Below are 26,042 nucleotides of genomic sequence, written 5' to 3' on the forward strand. Positions count from 1 at the left end.
AATTTCCTTTCTCCCATCCAATCATCAAGGTTCCTTTTGAAGAGGGCCAAAGAGGCACTCTGCTTGACATGTATGGGCAATCTATTCCAGAGTCTGGGGAGTCTCTGGGTCAGGGTCTCTCCAGCATGTTTTGTTTATTGTGATGACAAGGTTTAGATCCCTGAAGCATGTGGCTCTGAGGGATTGGGATTTCTTTAAGAGTAGCATGTCCAACAGCTCTGGGTTTGACATGGCCTTGTATGCTAAGTCGAGATTGCCTCAGAGTAGACGATATGCGACAGAGTATAGCTGGAGTTTTTTAAGGCAGTCAGCGTAGGGCATCTGCTTTAGGCCTGTGATTCTTTTAGATAGGTATTTCTGCAGCCTTACCAGTTGTTGCAGATGTCTTGAGAGGTACATACCAAACGGGGCATTGTATTCTATAATGGGTTTAATGAGGGATGAGTACAGTGGGACAATGACCTACTTTTTCTGGATGAAAAGCCCTTACTGATGAGGTGTGCCACATAGAAGGATTTCCTGACTGTTGTGGCGATGTGGTTATCGAAGGTGAGACCACTGTCCACCTGTGTCCCTAAGTCTCTTATCACACTTTCAGTGTTTAGTGTACTGCCACCTATATGGTAATTCATGGGTACATGTTTTTTCCCAAAGGGGATAACTATACATTTCTTGGCTTTGAGCTTGAGCCCATGGTTCTGGCACCAAGCATCTATTTATGTAAGGCCCTTTTGTAAAGTATCCACATTATTTGGGGATTCAATAATGGCTCCCAGTTTGCAGTCATCTGTGAAATTTGTTAGCCAGAGTCCCTTAGTGTTGGCCTGTACTTCAGAGAAGTAGATGCCAAACAAGAGCAGTCCCAGGACTGAACCCTGAGGTACTCCACGTGTCACTTGTCTGGAGCTGGATTTGGAGTCGGCTACTTTCACATTGTGGGTTCTATCAGTAAGCCAGTTAGCAACCCATTGGGTGATGTAGGGAATAATGCCCAGCTTAGTAAGTTTATCTATGATACCAGAGTGGGGGATAGTGTTAAAGGCCTTAGTAAGGTCTAGATAGGCTGTGTGAATGACCTTATCCTTGTCCATGGCTCTGGAGACTGATTCAAAGAAGTCAATCAGGTTCAAGAGACAAGATTGGCCCTTCACAAACCCAAACTGGGTGGGATCCAGTGTTTGAAGGTTGCCAATGTCTTTGTTTATAGGTTCCATGATAATACACTCCATGGCCTTGCAGATAAGGCTCGTCAGACTGATGGGATGGTAGTTTCCGGGATCCAAGCTGGATCCCCCCGTGTGGAGTGGGATAACTGTAGCTCTGCGCCACTCAATAGGCACGAAACCTGAGGTGAGGCTATGATTAGACATGAGACTTAGGTTAGGTGCCAATTCATACTGTAGTTCATGTAGTACACAGCCCGGGATGTCATATGGCCCCATGGATGCTGTATTCTTAGCTTTGGAGAGTGCGATTTTTTACCTGTGTGCCCATTATTACCAGAATTTGGCAATCTTCCGGTATTGAGATGGGTCATTTAGGGGTGAGAGGGGGGGTGAAGTTGGCACTGAATCGATCCGCCAGGATATTGGCAATATCCTTGGGATCAGTATATTTAATGCCATTTTGTTTTAGCTCAGAGCAGATCTGAGCATTGACATTTAGATTCTTGACATAGTTATAGAATGCCTTGTGGTTGTCTTTGTAATCTTTGGCAATTTTTTTTTCATAACTACCTTTGGAGGATTTTATGAGGGATCTCAGTTTCTTACTGAGGCTGGTAAAGGAGTTTTTTGCATCCTGGGTTTTTCCTCTTTTTCTGCAACAGTTTCTTCCTTTTGTTGTAAAGTTTGTTTATGGCAGGAGACCACCAGATTGACTTCCTTTTTTTGGATGAGAGCATCTTGGTTCTATTTGGGATGCACGATTCATGCATGAGTGGATGTGCTCGTACAGTGCCTTAGTGTAGGATTCAGCAGTTGAACTTCCAGTTCCCGTCTGCATGGGTGTCATGAAGTTTGTCACTTCTGACTTGTGTAGCATGAAGTTGACATTGGAGACATTTTTTATGGAGGTTTCATTACTGGGGGGTGGGGGTGGGATGTGGATGTTAAGGGTGATTAGCTTATGGTCAGACCTGACTAACAAGGGGGTGACCATAGGTGTGGAGCATCGATTTCCCATGTTGGTAATGACCAGGTCTAGGATATTGGAGCCCCTGGTGGGACTATGGATCAATTGATCCAGGGCATCGGAATTTATGAATTCCAAGAACCGTTGGGCAAAGGTGTTTGTACACGAGTAGTTTTCCCAGTTAATAGCTTGGTAGTTAAAATCTCCCAGTATTAGGGTGTTTGGTTCTATCGTAATATTTTCCAGTATGTTTAGAAAGGTGTAGTGAGAATCTTGGGGCATGGTGGGGGATCTGTAGCAAGCTACAGTTTGGATTGCAGTCTTACCTAGTGTTAGCTGCACCTGGAGAATTTGAGACACATTATGTTGGGCAACTAGCATGGTGGTGTGAATATCCTTGGTGAATATTGACACTCCTCCACCTTTAGTGTTTTGGTCCTGATTTGGTGGCCAAAAAGTGTGGTAAGAGTTGTAGCCTGGTAATGCAGGGGTGCTCTCTGGAGCCTTGAACCAGGTCTCAGTTACTGTACAGATATCGATGTTCTCCATTTTTAGGAGTGCCTCGAGAGAGTACATTTTGAGATTTAGACTTCTAGCATTGAGTAGCATTACCTTCAGAATTTGCATGCACTTTGTCACTGCAGACATGGCAGGAATCGCCATAGGTGCCAGACAGCAGCATGAGTCCAGCAAGTCTTGTTGTGACCTAATGTTTAACTTCCTATTTCACATTATTGCATCCCCCCTTTTGCATTCCATTATATGCTTAATGGATTGACATACCTGTTATAGTGCTGAAGAGTTTCCTCAGAATAATGCAAATGTATAGGTTTGTGTAGTCGCAGTCTGTCTTTGTGTAGATGGATTTAAACCAGTTTTGCATAGGCAGCAGTCTGCCACTTGTAGGTAATGCTCATGAGCAAGTGATGGCCTGTACAGCAATTGGTGTTTCCCACATGCTACTTGCATCCAGAGCAGCTATATTGTCTTTCCATTAGCTAATGCCATAGCAACACAGTGCTATAATTAAGTCCTTCATGTGGGCCTTGCCCCTTTTCCTTGACTGTGAGGAGGACATTATGGAGGTGTGGGGGCTACACCTTCACAGATGGTAGGTGCAAGTACCTCTCAGAACAAGAAATGTGGAGATAGCCCAACAAAATGGAGAACAAAGTTCCAGAATTGGGTACAGATGGTAAGTAAGTATTGCTGTTATACACATAGAAGATTGCTAGATTAACAGGGTTTGTCTGGGCATGGATTTTCTGCATGAACTTGATGTCTGACAGTGATATGTCTCTGACATACCTCTCAACTGTCCACATGTCCGCAGAATTCCCAGAGGTTTACCTCTTATGTTTGGTCTGTTCCTCAGAGAATTTCTGTTTTTGAGAAATCAGTAGGATAATGTGATGAGTGAAGTCAGTAAATGTTGACATCCATTTGTGTTTCAGACATCATATCCTTCATGGATGTTATGTTACAAAAAAAACCTGTAATACCAGCAACTGTTTCAGTTTGTAACACCATTATGTGAGAGATGTCCCACTTTTCGGCTCCCTGTCCACCAAGTATGTTAGGCTTTGTCCAGATGTCTTGCAGTAAGAAGTTCAGAGGTATGGTATATCATGATTTAGTGACTTCTCTCCTGATATCATCCCAGTGACTTAGCAGACTCCTGGACATGGTATGCGGCAGTGGTCATACATATGGTCCCACACCCTGGACATTCTGTGGAAATCTGTACAGTTGAGAGTTATATATGTGTGGCCATTGCTAACAGACTGTCATGAATGATTAGCAGTGTAGTGTGCAAATGTTTGTTGGGCTGAGTAGGGAGAGTGGCAGATGTGAGTGTCATAGATCCTTTTATATCTGACTGTGCATGCTGCTACAGTTGCTGGTGGTCTATCAAGTGCATATGTTTGTAGGGGCAGACTGCAAAATGTCCTGTAACACCTCAGGATTCCCAGTAGACTGTGATCTGGGGCAGTATATGTTGGTGGAGTGTGTGACTGGCAATCAGGATATGTTTGTTCAAACAGTCATTATACTCTAGAGTTCAGTTGGGGTACTTGTATGTTGCTCTGACTTTGGTGTAAATGGTTGTGGGTGGACAATTTCTCACTGATGTCTGATTTTCACTACAGTTACATCCCTGTAGTGTATGATATGTTTGCAAATGCATGAGTAATTCCCCAGAGCTGATTTGGATTACTGTTGTGTTGGTCTGACTGTAGTTCAGAAGGTGCTGGATGAAATGGTTGGCAGCTCTCAGTGTTTTTTCCCTTCTGTTACATGACTGCAGTCATACCTCTCCACTCTCCAGATGTCTATACGCTGTCCAGATGCGTGGCTCAAATGTTTGGTCTGTTCACCATAACAGTTGTGGGTTTCCGACAAATCACTGGGATGATGTGAGCATTGACATAAGTAAATTATGACAATCATTTGTGTTTTAGACTTGCGATCTATCAGAAAATATATATTAAAACAAACCATGCTACTCTAGCTGACTTCTATGCTTATAACAGCCATATTTCAAATATGTCACTATTGTTTGTCCTTTATCCCCCTCGTTTGTCAGGCTTTTTACAGATGTCTTGCAGGAAGAGGTTGAGTATATTAATGTGTATGATTATTTTGTTGCTGGGCAGATCAAGGGCTGATGGAGACAGAGTGATTAAAGCACTTTTAAGAAGTTGTAAGCAGGTTTGCATGGTTTTGCATGAAGCTAAGCGATGTTAACAGATGGTTAAGTCCTCTTAGCTTCGCTTAGCACCAATTACACCCGCGCTAATTTTGATTAAAGATAAGAAAAAACGGTGATAGGAAAGTGGTGAAATGGGGCAAGCAGGGGGTAAAACATTAGGAAAACCAGCTAGGGATGTGCAAGATGGGTGTAGGAAAGGACCATAGTTCTATATTTGTACTGCGTTAACAGTTGTGACTGATGAGGAAAATTTGGAATTTACAGCCTCACACACTGCAGGGAGGGGTGTTGGCAATATACATTTGTAGAGTAATTTGAATGATGTTTCATTTATGTCACTGGACATGGGAGTGAAATGTAGTGCTATGTATGGGGCAATGATTTTTTTGTGAGACAGATGCCTTTTTTTATTAAGCTGAGAGTGTGATGTTGGGGAAGGGCTGTAGGTATGTTTGGAGAGGTAGGTTGGGTAGGATAGGTTGCATTTGCAGACAGACAAGACACACAAGACAGCAGACAGGGGTGGTATATGACACATGAGAGGGGTGGACACCTTGGACAGGGAGGATGGTTGAGAATCAGAAGCCCATGAGTCCCAAATGGATAAAGTGGGACTAAGTTTCCCACCCATGGGCAGTCACCACTGCACCCTCATGGCCACAAAGGTGGCTGTGCAGGGGGCTGGACAACAGAGGCATCCATCCCCTCCAGGTGCACCAGGTGGCACTCCGGTGAGGTGCAGAAATCCATTTAACTTGGAGCAGATGATGCTATGCACCATACCCCGGAATATGTTGTGGGTGATGGACTACTCTCTGCTCCTAGGCCCAGGGGGGAACGAGCCCCGGCCCCTGATGTGGTTCCACCCGAAGCTGGTGCAGAACCAGCAGAGGAGGATATTACAGGTTGGGTCCTAGACATCTTGGGTCCCGGTGCCATTGCCAGATGAGGTGGGACAGGCAGATCCGCCAGGATCTGCCTTGGCAAATGTACTATAGTGTTGTGGTTTTCTAAGATATATTGGTTAGTTATGAAAAAAAAATTTCAAGATTAGTTATAACAGCATGTGTGGGTATTCCACTTCACCCAAACCAACAGATTTGAAACAGTTGCATAGCAAACAGAACACATGCATAAATGGAACAAAGGTAAGCATTTTAACAGCATGCAAGTTACACTGATGGTAACAGGCCACAAATAATGTTATTTGAACAAGGTATAGTAATATGCAACTAATTAAATATATGAACAATAATGGAACACATGTCACAACAATAGTTTTTGAGCACAACATACCCGTAGTATATGAATAATAATTATTGATGCAGATGATGAGTGGGGGAGAGAAAATGGTCCATTAGCAATTGTATAGGCTTCTATTTTTCACAACAGTACTGCTCAATACTCTACAGGTCTGCCCTCACTTTACACTTACCTATGGCCCATAGCTTCTGTAGCACATACATACCTGTTAGACTGTCAAGCTGTAATGGTATGGGGCAGACTGGGAGAACAATGGCTACATTACTGGAGGGGGCTTGTACATGTCATGATTACATACTTGAGAGAGAAGGGGTACCTTGCACTGATGTATGAGTCTGCTACTGGCATACTTCCCTCATTTCCTATCTGTGTCCAAGGTGATTGGCAGCAGTGACCACTAACAGTGACAGCGTGACACTTGAGGGACATGTATCAGGGAGAGTGCATGGTATATGTACCTATACTTCTGTCATTTCCAGGCATATGGGTTTAGACAGTGGAACAGTTATACACGGTGTATTAGTATACCCTTCATACAGCTACTACACACATTTCTTTACCTGTAAGACCTGTGGAGAAAATATTTGTTAACACTTTCTGACTGTTTCTACAAATATTCATGATTTTTTAGTGTATATATGCACACATCTCAGTACCATTCCCTGGATTCAAACTGTGTCTGGGTGTGCTAAAATGAACAACAGGGCTATTTTTCATCATACTGACCTACAGGGAAACTGATGTTGCTCGGTTGACTGATTTCTGCCTAATGTTCTCTGGGTTGGACAGTCTGACCTTGTAATCCTGACATTCATGCATGGCAGATAGTTATTGTACTGTCTATTAATCCTTTGAAATAATACAATCTGTAAAGCAAAGGTTAACACAAGAATGTGATGCTACAGGGTACACACTATAATATTGTAAACATTACTATTCAGGGATCAGGACTTAGTGATTACAATATTTCATATTTCCTTTATATCTTGTTTTACAGCTCTACATTCTACTGTTTTGCCTACTAGCTGGTTCCCAGAACAGCCGCAGTTACTTCATGCTGTCAACGCCATATTTCATGTGAAGAACCTGTACACATTCTATTTGTACAACAACATACCAGAGTAAACACAACGGTTTATGGTATACATCTTTATTATGGGTGAAATGACACTTTTATTAATGGATATCCTGTGGATCAATAGTGTGACAAACATCATTTATTCATTAGACACAGTACACACTATACCTACTGGCAGTAAACCATGCACTCCTTCTACTTCATGCCACTATATACTGCAAGTTAGATCTGTACTCATCAGCCTGTCGACACATCCATTTCAGTCTGTCTGCATGAGCCTCAATGTTATTAGCCCTCTCTGCTGCAGCTGTAAGGGTGAGAAGCAAATATTATGCATACCTGTCTATCACATATTCAGGCTAGAATCTGATACACCTATATCTGTGATACTTACCAACTGCTGGAGCATGGTTGTCCTGACCATCTTGGATCCATTGGACCAAGAGCGCCCCCTTCCTCCACTTTAGGTCAGCATAGTGATGCTGTACCTGCTCACTAGTTCGGGGGATACCAGTGGCACTGGTGAGGTCATGTGCCAGATGGTCCCAGGCCTCCACTTTATACTGTGATCCCTGGTACTCTCCCTGCAGCAGTCTGTCATCATTTTTTGATACGAGGAGTGCAGCCATGCCCCTGGACTCCAAAATGTCCCAGTGCTTAACATGAATGCATAAGCCCTCTCAAACACCTGACATAGTTCCTGCACAGATCAAACTACAACAGGTTCTGGCTGTATTCCCACCTGCACAGTTTAAATAAGGCCATATTCCCACCCTTTGCTGTTATTGGACCATTTTGAAAATGCTAAGCTCAGCTAAGCAGTGTGCAGATCTGATAAGATGATTTGAACAGTGCTTAAAGGGGTAAATGCTGACCACTGCTTAACAGTGCACAAATCCGCTTAGCTGAGCTAATTGTTGCTTAGACTTTATGTCTTAGCAATGCTTAAACTGAATAAACATAGTGTTTTCATTTAAAAAAAATCAGGATTGTAGATTAATTCATCAGTACTGACATATTATTACGTGTATATGACTTACTTTACATGACATCCCCTATGTGCTTTCATACAGATACATGTAAATAAAGTGGGTTTATTAAATTTCTTTTTTTTTACCATTCTAAGGTATGTTTAAGTGTAGCTGAGCAGATTTGCATGTTATGCCCCTCTGCTCATCATTGCTTAAACATCCCATAGGGGATAAATTAAAATATTCATCTAACCTTCTAATCCTGTGATAGCATAGTGGTTAGAGCTTTAGCTTTGCAAGCAGACATTCATGGTTTGATTACCAACACAGGCACTTTATTTTTACATGAGAAAGCAGTGTTAAAATTATTTTAATTTGAAATTAATTAGCAATTGATATTTGTCAACCAGGGTAATGTAGCTGGCCTAAAATGTAAGTGTGAGTGCATATAACATGTGAAATCACCCATGTATACACAAGTGTCCCATACACTATAGTCACGCCCCATTGTAATCTCATGAAAGCACATAGAAGGGTGTCATGTACAGTAAATCATATACACTCACTAATATGTCAGTAATGATTAATTAAGTCATTATTCTGATATTTTTAAAATGTAAGGTGAACAGTGGTTAGCAGTGCTCAGTTATGCTTAGCCCGTATAAGCCTTGCTTAAATGTAAATACTAAGCAGCATTCAGCTTGGCTAACCTGATTTGTGCACTGTTAAACAGTGCTCAGCAGTTACCCCTTTAAGAACTGTTCAACTCAGCTTAGCGGATTTGCGCACTGCTTAGCTGAGCTTAGCATTTTCAAAATGGTCCAATGACGGCAAAGGGATGGAATATAGCTTATTTAAATGTACCAGGTGGGAATACAGCAAGAATCTGTTGTAGCTTGCTCTGAGTAGGAACTATGTCAGGAGTTGGTGAGGCCTGGTGCTTTCGGGTACAGAGATGGGGCAGTTTGGTGTCCAGAATCATGGCTGGGCTCCTTGTAGCAAACCATGATGACAGACTGCTGCAGCACCAGTACCAGAGCTCACAGTATAAAGCGGAGGTCTGGGGCCATCTGGCACATGATATCACCAGTGCCACTGGCATCCCCCAAACTGGGGAGCAGGTATGGCATCACTATGTTGACCTAGAGCGAAGGTAGGGGGTGCTCTTGGCCAAATGGATCCAAGATGCTCTGGACAACCATGCTTCAGCAGTTTGTAAGTTTCCCAGAAATAGCTGTACCAAATTCTAGCCTGAGTATGTGATAAACAGGTATGTATACTGTTTGTTTGTTTTCTCCCCCTACAGCTTCAGTAGAAAGGGCTAGCAGTGCTGAGGCCCATGTGGACAGATTGACATGGCTACACTGACAGGCTGGTGAGTACAGATCTAACTTGTGGTATAGTGAGATAAATAAGAAGGAGTAAATTGTTTACTGTTTTCTGTATCTAAAGATTAAAGAAATGTTTGACAGACTAATAGTCATCTGCAGCATATGCAGTAGTAAAGCACTGTGTCATATAAGTACAATAAAAACCTAAACCACCAACTGCTGTGTTTATTCTGGTATGTTGTTAGAGAAATAGAATGTGTACAGGTTCTGCACAGAAAATATGGCTTTGTCAGCATGATTTAACAGAGGTTGTAATGAGAATCAGCTAGTATGCAAAACAGTAGATTGTGAAGCTGTAAATCAAGATATGCATGAAATATGACATATGTTATGAACTAAGATCCGAACCCTGAATACTAATGTCAGATGTATTATAGTGTGTCCCCTGCTGCAGTGCCTTGTGTTAACCTTTGCTTTCCAGATCGTGTAATTTCAAAGGATTACTACACAGCACACTATTTGTCATGCAATAATCTCAGAATTAAAAGGTCAGACTGTCTAATCCACAGAGTACTAGAAAACAGTCAAGCAAGAAACAGCAGCTCCACAGTAGCTCAGTGTGATGAGAAACAGCCTTGTAGTTCATTTTAGCACACACAGACATGGTTCAAATCCAGGGTGTAGTACTGAGATATGTGCATATATACACTCAAAAATCTTGAATATCTGTAGAAACAGTTTTGTCCACAAGTCTGACAGGTAATAAAATGTTTGTAGTAGCTGTTTGAAGGGTATAACAATACACCATGTACAACTGCCCCACTGTCCAACCCATGCCTCCAAATGACAGCAGGATAGGTACATAAACCATGCCCTTTTCCCAACACCTGTCTCTCAAGTGTCATGCTGTCATGGCTAGTGGTCACTGCTGCCAATCATATTGGTCACAGATAGGAATCCAGGTCAACTATGCTAGTAGCAGCCTTACACAAGATCATTGCAGGGTACTCCTTCTTTGTCACGTATGTAACCCTACAATGTACAAGCCCCTTCCAGGAAAGTAGCCACAGTTCACCCAGTCTGTCCCATACCATTACAGGTTGACAGTCTAACAGGTAGGTATGTGCCACAGAAGCTATGGGCCATAGATAGATGTAAAGTGAGGGCAGACCTGTAGAGAATTGAGCAGTACTGTTGTGAAAAATAGAAGCCGATTCAGTTGTTAATGGACTTTTTATTCTCCCCCCCACGTAACATCTGCATCTCTCCCACCCGTCATCTGCATCCGCTTGTCCCACCCCATCTGGCTGTGGTACCAGGCCCCAGCATGTCTGAGACCAAACCCAGAACATCCTCCTCTGCTGGTCCTGCACCACCTTCAGGTGGAACTGCCTCAGGTGACAAGGACCGCCCCCCACTGGGTGCAAGCACAGAGAGTAGCCCGTCACCCACAGAATCTTCTGGGGTATGGTGCGCAGTGCAGCGTCATCAACTCTGAGTTGGGTGGGCAGCAGTGCCAGATGGAGGGCCACCTTGTGCACCTGGAGGGGCAGGCTGCCCCTCCTGTCCAGCCCTCAGCACAGCCACCTTCAGAGCAGTGAAGGTGCAGTTGTGACTGAGCATGGGTGGGGACCTCAGTCCCACTGTATCCATATGGGGGATCATGGGCCTCTGATTCCTAGCCACCCTCCCCCTCCAAGGTGTTTGCCCCCCCTCATGTGTCATATATCACCTCTTTCTGCTGTCTGGTGTGTCTTGTCTTTCTGCAAATGCTACCTATCCTACCCAACCTACTTCCCCAAACATACCTACAGCCCTTCCCCAACATCCCATTCTCACCTTAAAAAAAGAGGGGGGGCACCTGTCCCACCAAAAATCATTTCCCCATACATAGCTTTACATTTCACCCCATGTACAGTAAAATTAATCAATCTACCCACAAATTATTCTACAAAAGTCTGTCACCAACACCCCTCCCTGTTGGGTGTGAGGCTGTAAATTCCAAATTCTACACATTATTCACAGCTGTTACTGCAGAAAAAATGTAGAGCTGTGGTCATTTCCTACACCTATCCTGCACAGCCCTAGCTTGTTTTCTTAATGTTTTACCCTCTGCTTGCCCTAATTTCACCTCTTTCCTATCACCCTTTTATCATTACTTTATTTAAAATTAGCGCAGATGTAACCGGGAATAAGTGCTGCTAAGCGAAGTTAAGTAGAACTTAACTATCTGTTAGCATCACTTAACTTCATTCAAAACCATGCAAACCTGCTTAAAATTGCTTTAATCTCTCTGTCTCCAGCAGCCCTTGTTCTGCCCAGCAGCAAAATCATCAGTCCTGCCAATACTCAAACCCAGGATGCTGTGCACTACAATCCCAGCAACATACCACTACCCAATCTGAACTGTAAGGATTTGCAATGCTTTTACAAACATATCATGAATTATGGTCATTTAACATGAGTGAAAAAAAAAAGTCATTACTATCAAGTTTTGAACGTAGGACTCTGTGTATTACAATCATAGCAATGTACTTCTACACCCTCTGAGCAGTAGGAATTTGTGATGTTTTTTTACAAACATATCATGCACTACAATCATTTAACATAAGGGAAAATGTATATCCATAGTACTTTTATATACATACATATGTATATATAAATATATATATATATATATATATATGTATATATATATATATATATATATATATATATGTATATGTATATAAATATGTATATATATATATATATATATATATATATATATATATCTATGTATATAAATATATATATATCTATGTATATAAATATGTATATATATAAATATATATATATATATATATATATATATATATATATATATATATATATGTATATATACGTATATAGATAGATATGTATATATATATATATATATATATATATAGGAGTCATACTATTTATCAAATGACCATTTCACTGATAGTGAAATGGCCGAGCACACTTTTGTGAAAGTGCTTTTCACCGAAAAAGCACTTTCATGACAGTGTGGTAAAAAAAAAAGATAAAAACATGGGAAATGGCTGTTGCTGAGATTGTAGCACAGTGGGGATAAGAGAATATTCCCTTTTTCTCACTATAGTGCGATCTTGGAGTCAGAATATAAAAATGGGCGGTGTGGGGAGTGCAACCCCCGACATGGGGGTGCAGGGGGCTTGTCCCCCTGCGTAAATGCGAGTACTGTGTTTTTTTTTTTTTATTTTGTTTTTTAATTTTTTTTACACACTTTAGTGAAAGTGCTTTTTCGGTGAAAAGCACTTTTGCTAAAGTGTGTTCGGTCATTCATGTTTCGTGGAAACGTGATTTTGTGCAATAGTCCTAGATCCATATATATATATATATATATATATATATATATATATATATATATATATATATCTGACAAAGTGGGGATAAAGGGCAAACAAAAGTGACATCTTTGAAATATGGCTGTTATACACATTGAAGTCTGCTAGAGTAGCATGGTTTGATTTAACATTTATTTCCTGATAGATTCCAGGTCTGAAACACAAATGATTGTCATCATTTACTGATGTCAATACTCACATCATCCCAGTGATTTGTCAGAAACCCAGTACTGTTACGGGGAACAGACCAAACATATGAGCCATGCATCTGGACAGTGTCTACACATCTGGCCAATAGAGAGGTATGACTGCAGTCATGTAACAGAAGAGAAAAAACACTGAGAGCTGCCAACCATTTCCCCCAGGACCTTTTGAACCACAGTAAGACCAACATGATACTACCCCAAATCAGTTCTAGGGAATTACCCCTGTATCTCCAAATATATTATGCACTACAGGGATGGAACTGTAGGGAAAAGCAGACATTGGTGAAAAACTGTCCACCCACAACCATTTGCACCACGGTCACAGCAACATACCAGTACCCCAAATGAACTCTTGAGTAGGTCAACTGTTTGAACAAACATGTTCTGATTACCAGTCACACACTACACTGACATGTACTGCCCCCTGGTCACAGTCTACTGGAAATCCTGAAGTGCTACAGAACATTTTGCAGTCTGATCCTACAAACATATGCTCCTGATAGACCACCAGTAACTGTAGCAGCATGCACAGTCAGATAGAAAAAAATCTATGACACTAACATCTGCCACTCTCCCTACTCAGCCCAACAAACATTTACACACTATACTGCTACACTGTCATGACTGTCTGTTAGCAATGGCCACAAATACATAACTCTCAACTGTACAGATTTCCACAGAATGTCCAGGGTGTGGGACCATATGTATGACCAATGCCGCATACCACGTCAGGGAGTCTGCTAAGTCACTGGGATGATATCAGGAGTGAAGTCACTAAATCATGATATACCATACCTCTGAACTTCTTACTGCAAGACATCTGGACAAAGCCTGATATACTTGGTGGACAGGGTGCCGAAAATTGGGACATCTCTCACATAATGGTGTTACAAACTGAAATAGTTGCTGGTGTTACAGGGTTTGTTGTAACATAACATCCGTGAGGGATATGATGTCTGAAACACAAATGGATGTCAACATTTTCTGACTTCACTCCTCACATTATCCTACTAATTTCTCAAAAACAGAAATTCTCTGAGGAACAGCCCAATCATACAGTGGACAGTTGAGAAGTATGTCAGAGACACATCACTGTCAAATGTCAAGTTCATGCAGAAAACCTATGCCCAGACAAACCCTGTTAATCTAGCAATCATCTATGTGTATAACAGCAATATTTACTTACTATCTGTACCCAATTCTGGAACTTTGTTCTCCATTTTGTTGGGCTGTCTTCACATTTCTTGTTCTGATAGGTATTTCCACCTACCATCTGTGAAGCTGTAGCCACCCACACCTCCCTAATGACCTCACTGTCTAGGAAAAGGGAGAAGGCCCACATGAAGGACTTAATTATAGCACTGTTTTGCTATGTCATTGGTTAATGGAAAGACAACACAGCTGCTCTGGATGCAAGTAGCAAGTGGGAGACATCGATTGGTGCACAAGCCATCATCTGCTCATAAGCATTACCTGCAAAAGGCAAGCTGCTGCCTATGCAACATGAGTCTGAACCCATCTACACAAAGACAGGCTGCGACTACACAAACCTAACCATTTGTATTATTCTGAGGAAAATCTTCAGCACTATAACAGGTATGTCAATCACGTAAGCTTGTAATGGAATGCAGAAGTGGGGATGCAATAATGTGAAATAGGAAGTTAGACACTAGACCACAACAAGACCTGCTGGACTCATATGCTGCAGTCTGGCACCTATGGCCATTCCTGCTTGCCCTGTCTGCAGTGAAATGGATCAAATCTCTCACCCCTTAGTCACCCCAGCAAAGGTCAGCTCATGTGTGGCTACTACTGTGGTGTCATTTGTCCAATACTGAGTTTGACACTGGTAGGCCAGCTACCTGTGGTATTGTAAATAATCATATGTCACTTGTGAATGATATTATGATACATATGCTTGTCTTACAAATGAAAGTATCTTATATAGGGTATGTGCATAGTACACAACAGGCGCAAAAGTGTGTGTTGAACTGTATGTTATATAGTGAGCCCATACCTGACAACTGTTCAGAATTTTGCAGGCTGACCACATATCTGCCTCATATTTGTAGTCAATGCCTCATATAGTTTTGTATTGTCTGGCAAATCACTAGCAACCCATTAAAGACTGAAGTCATAACATAATAGCATACATTTGATTGTCAGATGTCATATCCTGTGGAGTAGACCTGGAAAAGTGACACCGTTTTTGCTGGCAACTAAGTGTGTTTCAGCAGATTCATAAAGTGAGACTATTTTCCAGCCTTTGCCCCCCAGTGATGCGTGCCATTGTGCAGATGTCTTGCTCTAACAGGAGCTAGGTGTCTTAGCATGAATCCCATGTCAATGCAAGCGTACCTTGTCCTGTAGGATGCCGACATTTGTGCAGTCACTGACACCTGCTTTGTAGCTGTGGAGAGCACAATAACCTTAACAGGTTACTCATCCCATCAAAGGGTTAGACCCAAATTGAGTGCTGCAAAGCCAAAGGAGGTGGAGTGTTAAACATTATCATATACATACACACCTTCAGGCTGACCAAACAGTATGGCGCACAGGAGACATCCCAAGTGAAGTTAACAATTGACAAAACACCTACTCAATTCATAGCTAGCTACAGGCCTCCAACCATGACTATGGACACCCACCACACCTATTGGGACTTGCTGGAATCTGTCAGGCTTCAATCGTCTGCTCTGCTCCTGAGTGACTTCAAGTACCCAACCATGGTGTGCATGACCTAAGCTACCTGAACATGAATGCACAGAGATTCCTCAGATTTATCAATGGCAATGCAGTGGATCAGTTGGTCAACACTCCTACGACAGATGGAAATATCCTGTACCTGGTCCTAACCAACATGAGTAGCTAGTGTAGCACTCCCACAGTGTCATCCTCTTTGGTAGATCTGACCATATAGCCATCACTGTTCAGGTCACCATCTTACCTGACCCCCCTTGTCAGGGTCAAACAAAATTAACTTTATACAAATGACTATAAATATACTCAGAGCAGGTAGAAGTAGCTTTACAGCCAACATCCCATCAGTTGGAACTAGCAGAAGTGTCCAAGCCCTCACCACAATACTATGTGGCCACCTACATAGCTGTATGGACTCAGCAATACCTGACAGGGCATCATCATCTCCCTCAGGGTAGGGTTAACATCTGTGGTGGACAACAGCAATACACAAATACAATAATAGGTGGAAATAATTGCTGGACAGGGCCAAGAAGGAACAGGTGCCTTATTGGAAGCAATGTCACCTTGGTTTGTACAAGCAAATAAGGTCACAGGTGAATTACTCTAAGGCTATATTTGAGTGCAAATTGGACACATCCACCAAGGTCAATCACTAGGCCTTCCACACATATGTTGGCAATCCCAGAGGCAACATACAAATCTGCTTTGTAGTGGTGGTCAATAACTCCACATACACATATGGCATAGATATAAGCAACCTGCACCAGACAGGCGACGTGTAAACATCACCCCATGTCCCCCCATTGGTACACATGTGCATGCACAGCACCTGCCCCCCTCCCCTCATCATCAGGAAGCAGGCCCATAAATGCCCTCTCAAAGGCAACATATAGAAGTCTGCATAGGCCTGATACCATCCCTGGCTGCATTCTACATGAACTCAGGCATGAGCTTTCAGATCCATTACGCACTGTAGTCAACCAAAGCCTGAGTACCAGTGTCATCCCATCTGCACAGAGGACAGCCACTGTAATGCCTATACACAAAGGTGGAGCAATCCACTGACCCAGCCAATCATATGCACATCAGCCTAACTAGCCTGCTCTGCAAGGGCATGGAAGGCAATATCAAGGACATTATGAACAGGGACATCAGCAACCTCAAAATGCCTGAGTTCACACAGTGTGGTATTGTCAAAGGGAGATCAGGCCTATTACACCTGGTCGACTTCTCTGAAGTGGTCAACAAAGACAAGGATGAGAGGAAGATGGTGAACAATGCCTACCTTCACCTAACCCAATTCTCTCACAATAATCCCCATGTAACCAGGATACATATGCCTACACAGCTAGGCATCAAACATTATGTTACCAGATGGGTAACTAACTGTCTCAATGATAGTACCCACTCGGTCAAAGTAGTGGGACCCACCTCTAGTCATAGAGTCTTCCAAAGCAGTGTACCCCAAGGATTGATCTAGGGGCCTCTACTGTTTGAGATATACATCTCTGAGGTACAGGACAAAAGCAGTGGACTGTGGCTGACCAGGTTTACAGATGCTTGCAAGCTAGCCACTGTCTGACATTCCTATACTGATATGAGCATCCTGCAAGAGGCCCTCACTGAATTAATGACTGGTGTAAATAGCATTGCCACAAACTGAATGCCAGGAGATGCATCATTCTCCCTGCTGTGGCAGATGTCATCCACACTAATTATAAGAGTTATAATGTACTGAGCATGCAATCAGGTGTAAGGCAACTTGTGCACCAAGATTGGGACCAACCTGACAGTTCACCACCAGGTGGGTACCATTGTACGGAAGGCTGTCTACATGGCCTACCTCACAAATATGGTTATGTCATCCAGGAACCTGAAGGCCACAACATCCCTGTACTCCACCCTTATCAGATGCATTACCAAGTACTATGGCTCCTTTGGCATGTACCTTGCCAAGCACATGTAGAAGTTGTAGATACCACAGAGGTTCCTGACCAGGAAAATCCAGAGTCTGTAACACCTATCCTATACAGGTAGGCTGAAAGCTCTGTTCCTGTACTCAGTCTCATACAGACTGATCATAGGTGACCTGTGTCTGGCATACAAGGCCATTTCCAAACCAGCCTTGATGGGATTTCTGCATATTTGTAAGACAAACCCCACTCATGCGTCATGCAAGCAAGGCCCTCACCTGGTCTGTGACATGTATAGTACTTGTTGCTGGGATAGTGTGATGTCCCACACAATACACTGTCTGTAAAATACACTCCCTCCCCATGCCTAGCAGAGTACGTGTATAACCCTCTTGAAGAAGAAGCTGGACAACTACATGGGAAATGGTTGAGACACCTCTGGGATCCTGCGTGTGTCCCAGCTGGACAGGGAAAACAGGTGCTGGCTTTGCAGGGACATGGGCAAAAGTCTGGGCCTGGCTTATGAGTGCATCATGGCCAATAGCCTGGTATCATCTTATGAGGCTATGCACCTAGTATTTTACATGTTTCCTGTATCTATTGCAGACTGTCCTGCAATGTTGTCTGAAATGAGTCCCTGTTAGTCTGAACTGTGTAGGTACTGAGTGATAGTGTATAGTCCTGTTCCTTTATTATCATCACAAATCATTACACCTTATCATTGTGTGTTGTCTGTATAGCAGTAAGTCAGTTTTTACAGTACATGCATATGCACTTGGTGACACTGTATAGCTCACTCCAATAGCCTTGGTCTTGGCCGCAATTACCATCCTGCTACTAGGACCATCACACAGTGGGATTTATCACCCTTTGTTGTGGGCCATACAGTAGCGGTGAAAGAGATGGATTGCGGCAGGCATAACTACTGTAAGGTCTTCTCTGAAAGGCCATAGGTGTCACAGCTGTGCCAGACTGTAGCAGTCACCATCAGAGAGTAGTACTGCATCTGTTCTTGGGCCTGGCAGTGCCAGTGATACTCCTGGCAGAAGCAGTTCCCGCATCCCTGCCAGGAGATGGTGAACCGTATATCCTGTCATGTACAGTCCATGGCTATCCAACATAGCATGTCAGCCATATGGTCCAGCTTAAGCCTCTAGCGATCCAACACTGCACCCTGTATATGGGATGATACTTGTGCCACACCACTGTTATCCATATCATCGATGCACGGACATGCTCATATGGGTCTGATCCACAGGGTAACTAGAGTACAGTGTAGCAATGTCATGCTGTGTAAGGTGATGTCTGCTGGCAGCAGTTATGGGTACACATAAAGGTGTATGTACCTTATCCATGATGCACTATTGCTGTTAGTACTGCTGACTGAGTGTAGTGTCACTTATTGTATTCTGGTTGTGTTCCAGGTGTCTGTGTGTCTGCAGGCTGTGGGCCTGCTGACAGTAGCAATGATGAGTATGGTGAAGTGGGAGCACAGCGACCTTTTCATACCCAAGGTACAGCTGTATATGTACATATTTAACAGGTGTGTTTACATGCAACAGTGTGTGAGGGGCAATTGTGGCAGACAGCATGAACTTGCATGCATACTCTTGACACAGCCACCTAGCTTTCATGCATGTCACCTGTGTGTTCTGTAGCACTGCAGGCTCACACATGCAGAGGAGGTTACTTGAGTCCTGGCACTAGGTCCCGCACAAGCTTAGTCATTACTTTAACTGCATCAGATTCAGCTATCAGCATCTGTTGCCCCTGCCATTTCTGTCACATCCACTCTATCATCATGCAGTTGATTATGGTATGCCTGGTACTGTGTATGACAGGTTTGGGGTATGTATTCCTGACACAGGTCAGTCTGTGTTAGCCTAACCTGACAATCACCAGCATATGTATCTGCTATCTCATATGCATGTCTGGCCGCTCATGCTGGTAGTGCACACAGAGCTGGAGTCCTGTACATGGGACAGCTGACAAAGGGCTGAGCACAGCCCCTACCTGAACACACTTATGAACGATAGCACTAGATACATAACGCAGATTGCAAAGCAGTACTGTAGTGTGGCAGTGTATGACACAACTATTGAAGTGGGTGTCAATTGCAGGGCCTGTTAGGATGCCAATGGTAGCCCCTAACATGTTAGAGCTATCTGACACACACAAACACATGCACACCGCTGCATGAGGACATGCATTGAAACACACATGCACATGAAGGTGACACTTATCAGAGTAGATGACCTACCCTTCTATTAATATACAATACACAGTGATACAACCATTACATGCACCACAGTGGCTTGGTGTTAGAAACGGTGTAACTGTGCTTGTATGGTGGAAGACATCTGTATGGGTTGACACTTGGTTGGCAATGGGGGAGTTCACAGGGTGGAAAAGGCACACAAAATGGTATAGCCATCACATGCACACACTAAAGACAGCCACAGGGACTGTGCTTACAGAAACACATACATGGTTGCCAGTAGACATATTAGTAACCCTACGTATCCACTTGAATGTACTATAGTGCTGCATACACATGACATGCTCCACATACTGTAGACTATATGCCTGGGACCTAACATGCAACATTTACAACAGTTAATCTTGCAACTGCCTTCATGGATGGTGGGATAATCCACCAGACATAGCGATTGATCTAGTCTACTGCTCCTACAAACCAGCACAAGTGATAGAGGGACAGACTTTGTATCAGCATAATGTGTCAGCCAGGTATGATGTCTGATGCTGACATGTGTATCACTACAGTAACTGTGACATATTTGGCAATATCACAGGAATGCTCATTGTTAGGTGACACAGACCACAAAGAGGTTTCAAACATGTATATATTCCCTGTACATCTGTACAGATGACTGGTATGGGCTGTATAGTGTTACATGGTGCATGTGAGACAGATGCCATTAACAGGGTCTTTAAAGTAATGTCATGGGGAGGGGTTCAACAGGCCTTAAAATGGTAAAACCTACACACACACAACAGCCACAGAGGATATGCTTCATACACACCACTAATTTGTCCGTATTAAGATTAGAACCCCTACCTATCTAATTATTTCCACTATAGTATTACACTGTTATTGCACACCCCACAGAGATTAGAGGGCTGACAAGTGTATACAGGTATGTCTACGGTGAATGACATCAGCAGGCCTTGTAAAGTAGGGCAGTGGGATGTGTACTTGGTGGTACATGCCTCAAAATGGTATCACACACACACACACACACACACACACACACACACACACACACACACACACACACACACACACACACTTGCCACAACTGAGTGTAGAACCACTGCCTATCTACTTATCTGTACTATACTGTTACCTAGTAATTACATGCCCCACAGAGCTTATAGGGCTGAGTGCTGTACAAAGTTACTTCTAAGGGCAATGACATTAGCAGGACTGCTAAAGTAGGGCACTGGGAAGGGTCGTGGGTGGGAAGGTCTTCAAAATACTTCATCCTACAAACTATTGTACTTACACTTATATACACACACACACACACACACACACACACACACACACACTCACACTCACACACACACACACACACACACACACACACACACACACACACACACACACACACACACACACACATACACACACACTTGCCAGACCTGAAAATAGAACCCTTGCCCATCTAGTTATTTAGACTATACTGTTATGTAGTTATTGCATGAACCACTCAGCTTATATGGCTGAAAGCTGTGCAAAGGTACTTCTGAGGGGAATGACATCAGCAGGACTGCTAATGTAGGACACTAGGAAATGTAGTTGTTGTGAATGGCCTAAAACTGTTTCATCTATGAAGAAACAGACATACACACACACACACACACACACACACACACACACACACACACACACACATTTGGCAGAACTGGGAATAGAACCCCTGCCTATCTAGTTATTTGTACTATGGTGTTAAGCAGTTATCGCACACACTACAGAGCTTAAAGGGCTAACAACTGCACAAAGGTACTTCTAAGGTGTCTGACATCAACAGAACTGCTAAAGTAGGGCACTGGGAAGTGTTGTGGGTGGGAAAGTCCTCAAAATACGTCAGCCTACAAACATGCACACTTATATAGACACACATTTGCCAGAACTGGGAATAGAACCCTGCCTATCTAGTTATTTATACTATACTGTTACATAGTTATTGCACACGCCACTGAACGTATAAGGCTGGAGCTGTGCAAAGGTACTTCTAAGGGGAATAACATCAGCAGAACTGCTAAAGTAGGGTACTGGGAAGTGTTGTGGGTGGGAAAGTCCTCAAAATACTTCAGCCTACAAACATACACACTTATATACACACACATTTGCTAGAACTGGGACTGGAACCCCTGCTTATCTAGTAAATTGTACTATACTGTCACATAGCTATTGCATGTGCCACAAAACTTATAGGGCTGGGGCTGTGCAAAGGTACTTCTATGGGGACTGACATCAGCAGGACTGCTAAAGTGGATCACTGGGAAGTGTACTGTGTGGGAATGGCCTAAAACTGTTTCACCTACAAATAAACACACAAACTCTCACATTTATCAGGACTGAGATTAAACCCCCTACTTACCCAGTTGTTTGTATTATAGTGTTATGCAGTTATCATACATGCTACAGAGCTTATAGGGCCGACAGGTGTCCAATGGTACTTCTAATGTGAATGGCAGCAGGAGATTTTGTGAAGTAGGGCAATGGGAAGTGTACTGAGTGGGAAAAGCCTCCTAATATTTAAAGCTATTACACAATGGAACTCACCTTCATGCTGGCACATGCGACTGGTTATGACTGGTATGCCACTATCCACAGCAGGACATCACTCTATGCCATTCAGGATATCCAAGTGTATGACTCACTCTCTGTGTGTCCCCCTCTGCCTCTCTCTCTCTCTCTATCACTGCCTGTCTCTCTCTTCCCCACATCTATGTGTGTGTATGCTTGACATATTTTTTATCTGTTGCCCATATATATGTCTATGTATCACACACAACAGATGCAGATATATCACATATGGGCCACCTACAGCTAGCTCTGGGTAATCCTGTCTGATGGGTGTGTGTTAAGATGTACCTAGCTGTCTGTATGCAAAGACATATATGCACAATATAGTTATATAGTCCGATGTGGATTTCAACTATATGCACAATACAGTTATATAGTCTGATGTGGATTCTAACATGGCCTGTGATTCTCTAAGTGTAGAAGCATGCCCAGTGAGAATGCGACTCCATTCCAGAGATAGCTGTACTCTGGTCCAGGGTTTTGTGTGCTACAGCCATACCTCTCAAAAGTAAATAGGACTTTCCTAGCAGTACAGGGTTTTTTTAGCAGACATTTTCTGACATATCTGAAGTCTGAGACTGCAATGTATTGTGTCATTACCTACTGACAGACATCCTCAGATCATCATAGTGCTTTATCAGAGGAATACAAGATATATGATGCTCAGACCAATATTAAGAGTCTAACTGTATACATTCTTGCCCAAAAAGGCCGGTTGAGATATGTGGCTACAGACAGTTGACTGATGAAGCTCTGTAAACAATCCAGTAATTTGGTGATATACTGGCTGGGTATCTCCTGCTTGTGTGGTATTCTTCTTACCTGAAAAGTCATATCCTGGTGTGGCCATACCTTTCAACTGTACATTTTTTGGCAGATTGTACAGGTATTTGTCTAGGAGTTTCTTCCAGTCTATATAAACTTCTGTTTTTATAGTAAGCTAGTTGCATATAATTGAAGAGTGACATTACAAATTAATGCCAGATATTAGTGTTTCAGACTTCATAACCTTCAGACAATTCCTGCTAATCCAAAACCCCTTATTCTACCAACTTTCTCAGTATATAAGGGCAATATTTACAACACGTGCCTATCATTGTGCCTTTGTCCCACTTTTATTTATGACTTTGTTCAGATGTCTTGCTGTCAGAGGTTGGGAGGTATAGGTGTGCCTACAGAGTGCATTCTACTTTGCAGAAATGTCCATTATATGTGTAGTATATTCCACATAGCACGGTAATGTCCAGGTATGTCAGTGGCAGAGCAGTACAGAGTAATGTGGTGAACCACTGACAAACAGTTGTGTATAGGTTGATAGGTTGCTATGACGTTAGTAGGATATTGGCCCTGGAGCCATTATAACCCACTCAGGTGAGAGTGTAGCCCATGTTACAACATGTCAGCACACAGAGCCCCTGTCCAACAGTTACACAGGTGGAATCACAGGACTGTATTTTATGTTTCTTGTGCACATACAGGGAGCACATCACTAGGGGTATTGAGGGACTTGGCTTGCTGTTGACAGGGAGTGTATTCCACAGATGGGGGAGTGTGTTACATGTATCTGTCACAGCAACAAGCCGTACTGATATCATAGCCCGGGTTGATGCTGTGCATACAGGTTGATGGAGTGAGCCTTGTGTTCCAGATGTGCAACAGCCCCATCAAGGCAGGGTCAGGATTGCATTGTATGCCAGATAGGGGTCACCTCAGCAGAGGCTGTATGGAATGGGGTAGAAGGACAGTGCTGTGAGCCTCTCTGTGTAGGGTAGGTGTTTGGGGTTTGTGGTAAGGCCTTCGTGTTTACAAGACCCTGGTGTGCGGAGTCTACGTAGTCTGTGGGTTTGTGGAGTTCTCATGTGATTTTGCCTCAGAGGTGTCCATTGTTTTGTTGTGAACCTCCACTTACATGGGTGTGTGTGTGTTGTGTATTTGAAGGTTATGTTTACTGACTCCTTACACTGCATGACACCTATGTTACTGCACAATCTGTTCTGGTGTGCACATTCTCCATTTGTTAGGCCAGTGGTTCCCCTTCCCTTATGTGTGTCTCTTTGTCCTTCCAGCCATTTTTGGGCAAGAATGTATATAGTCGGCTGCTGTTATGTATTTGTAATTCTGATGTGGACAGGGTAGATGCTGTTATATCACACACAGGGTTATGGACTTCACACCTCTGAGTGTACCTATTTAGCAGGTTGTCCATCATTGCACAACTCTATTTGCTGTGGTCCTTAGACGGTTTGTGTTGCTATATGTTGTTATGAAGCTACATGTTGGCCTAGCTGTCATACCATCACAGAATCTGTACAGGCTCAAATATGACAGTCAGACAAAGGCCCACACATGGGTACAGGGTGTTAATCATGTTCTGCCCAACATAGACAGTTGGGAGACTTGTCTGGTAATTGATTGTTTGCTCTTATGGGCTTGCCATCTGCTTCTCCACTGTCTGCCATTGCTGTTTTGACATGACCCTTTCTTGTTTTGCAAATAATTAGCAAGCAATGTTAGGACAAGTTGAGCCAGATATGCAAAGCAGATATACAAAACATGCTTGTGCACCTTCTGTGACAACCTGTGTCATTCCAGGGGTAAGGCTGTTGCAGCCTTTTATACACTGGCAGTACACTGACCTTCAGGTACCTGCTGTCCTACTAGGCACCATACCTTTCAACTTCAGAGAACCAGAAATCTGGACAAATCTATAGGTAATTGGGGGACAGAGGCCTAAATATAGAGGTCATTTTTAAGTATGGGCCTTACAAACATAGAAAGGTAATTCAATAACAGGTTTTGTATTAGCATGCGTGTTTCTATAGGGTATGAAGTCTGACACTACAATCTGTCATTATTTTCTGACCTTAGTCTTATATGATTTGCCAATGAATTTCCAGACAACCACTATTTCATGTTATACAGACCACAATTATGATGCAAACCTCTGGACATTGTGCACTACGTCTATACAGTTGAGAGGTATGGTAGGCACTGTGTAGGTTACTCCAAGCTGTGCACTGTCCATATGTGTGGCCCCCTGTCCATGACCTGTGCAGCTTTCTTACAGCAACAGATATTGATATCTGGACAGCGTGTACAACTCCTACCATAGGTGTAGCTGACATGCAGAATAGTTGGCATTGCAGTTCTTGGAACATGGCCCTGTCAAAGACAGTACTGTACCTATGCCACTACTACACAACAGCCGGGAGTAAGTGCTGGCCACATCCTGACAATATTAACCACACACACACACACACACACATATATATATATATATATATATCTCATTGACCCCTGCATATTGTGGACATGCAAGAAGTTATCATGTTGATTGGGACAGCCCTGGCAATGTGTGCTCTGCTGCTATTTCCCTGCAAACATACATGTTACTGCATTTCTATGGTGATATGAGTGTGGGGGACACACCTGTCAACTGTACACATTTGCACAGACTGTGCTGATATTTGCTTTACATTTTGGTTCCATTTAGAATGGTATTGTG

The sequence above is a fragment of the Protopterus annectens genome, chromosome 3.part1 (genome assembly GCF_019279795.1).
Source record: "Protopterus annectens isolate FY-2018-M chromosome 3.part1, PAN1.0, whole genome shotgun sequence".
NCBI lineage: Eukaryota > Metazoa > Chordata > Ceratodontiformes > Protopteridae > Protopterus > Protopterus annectens.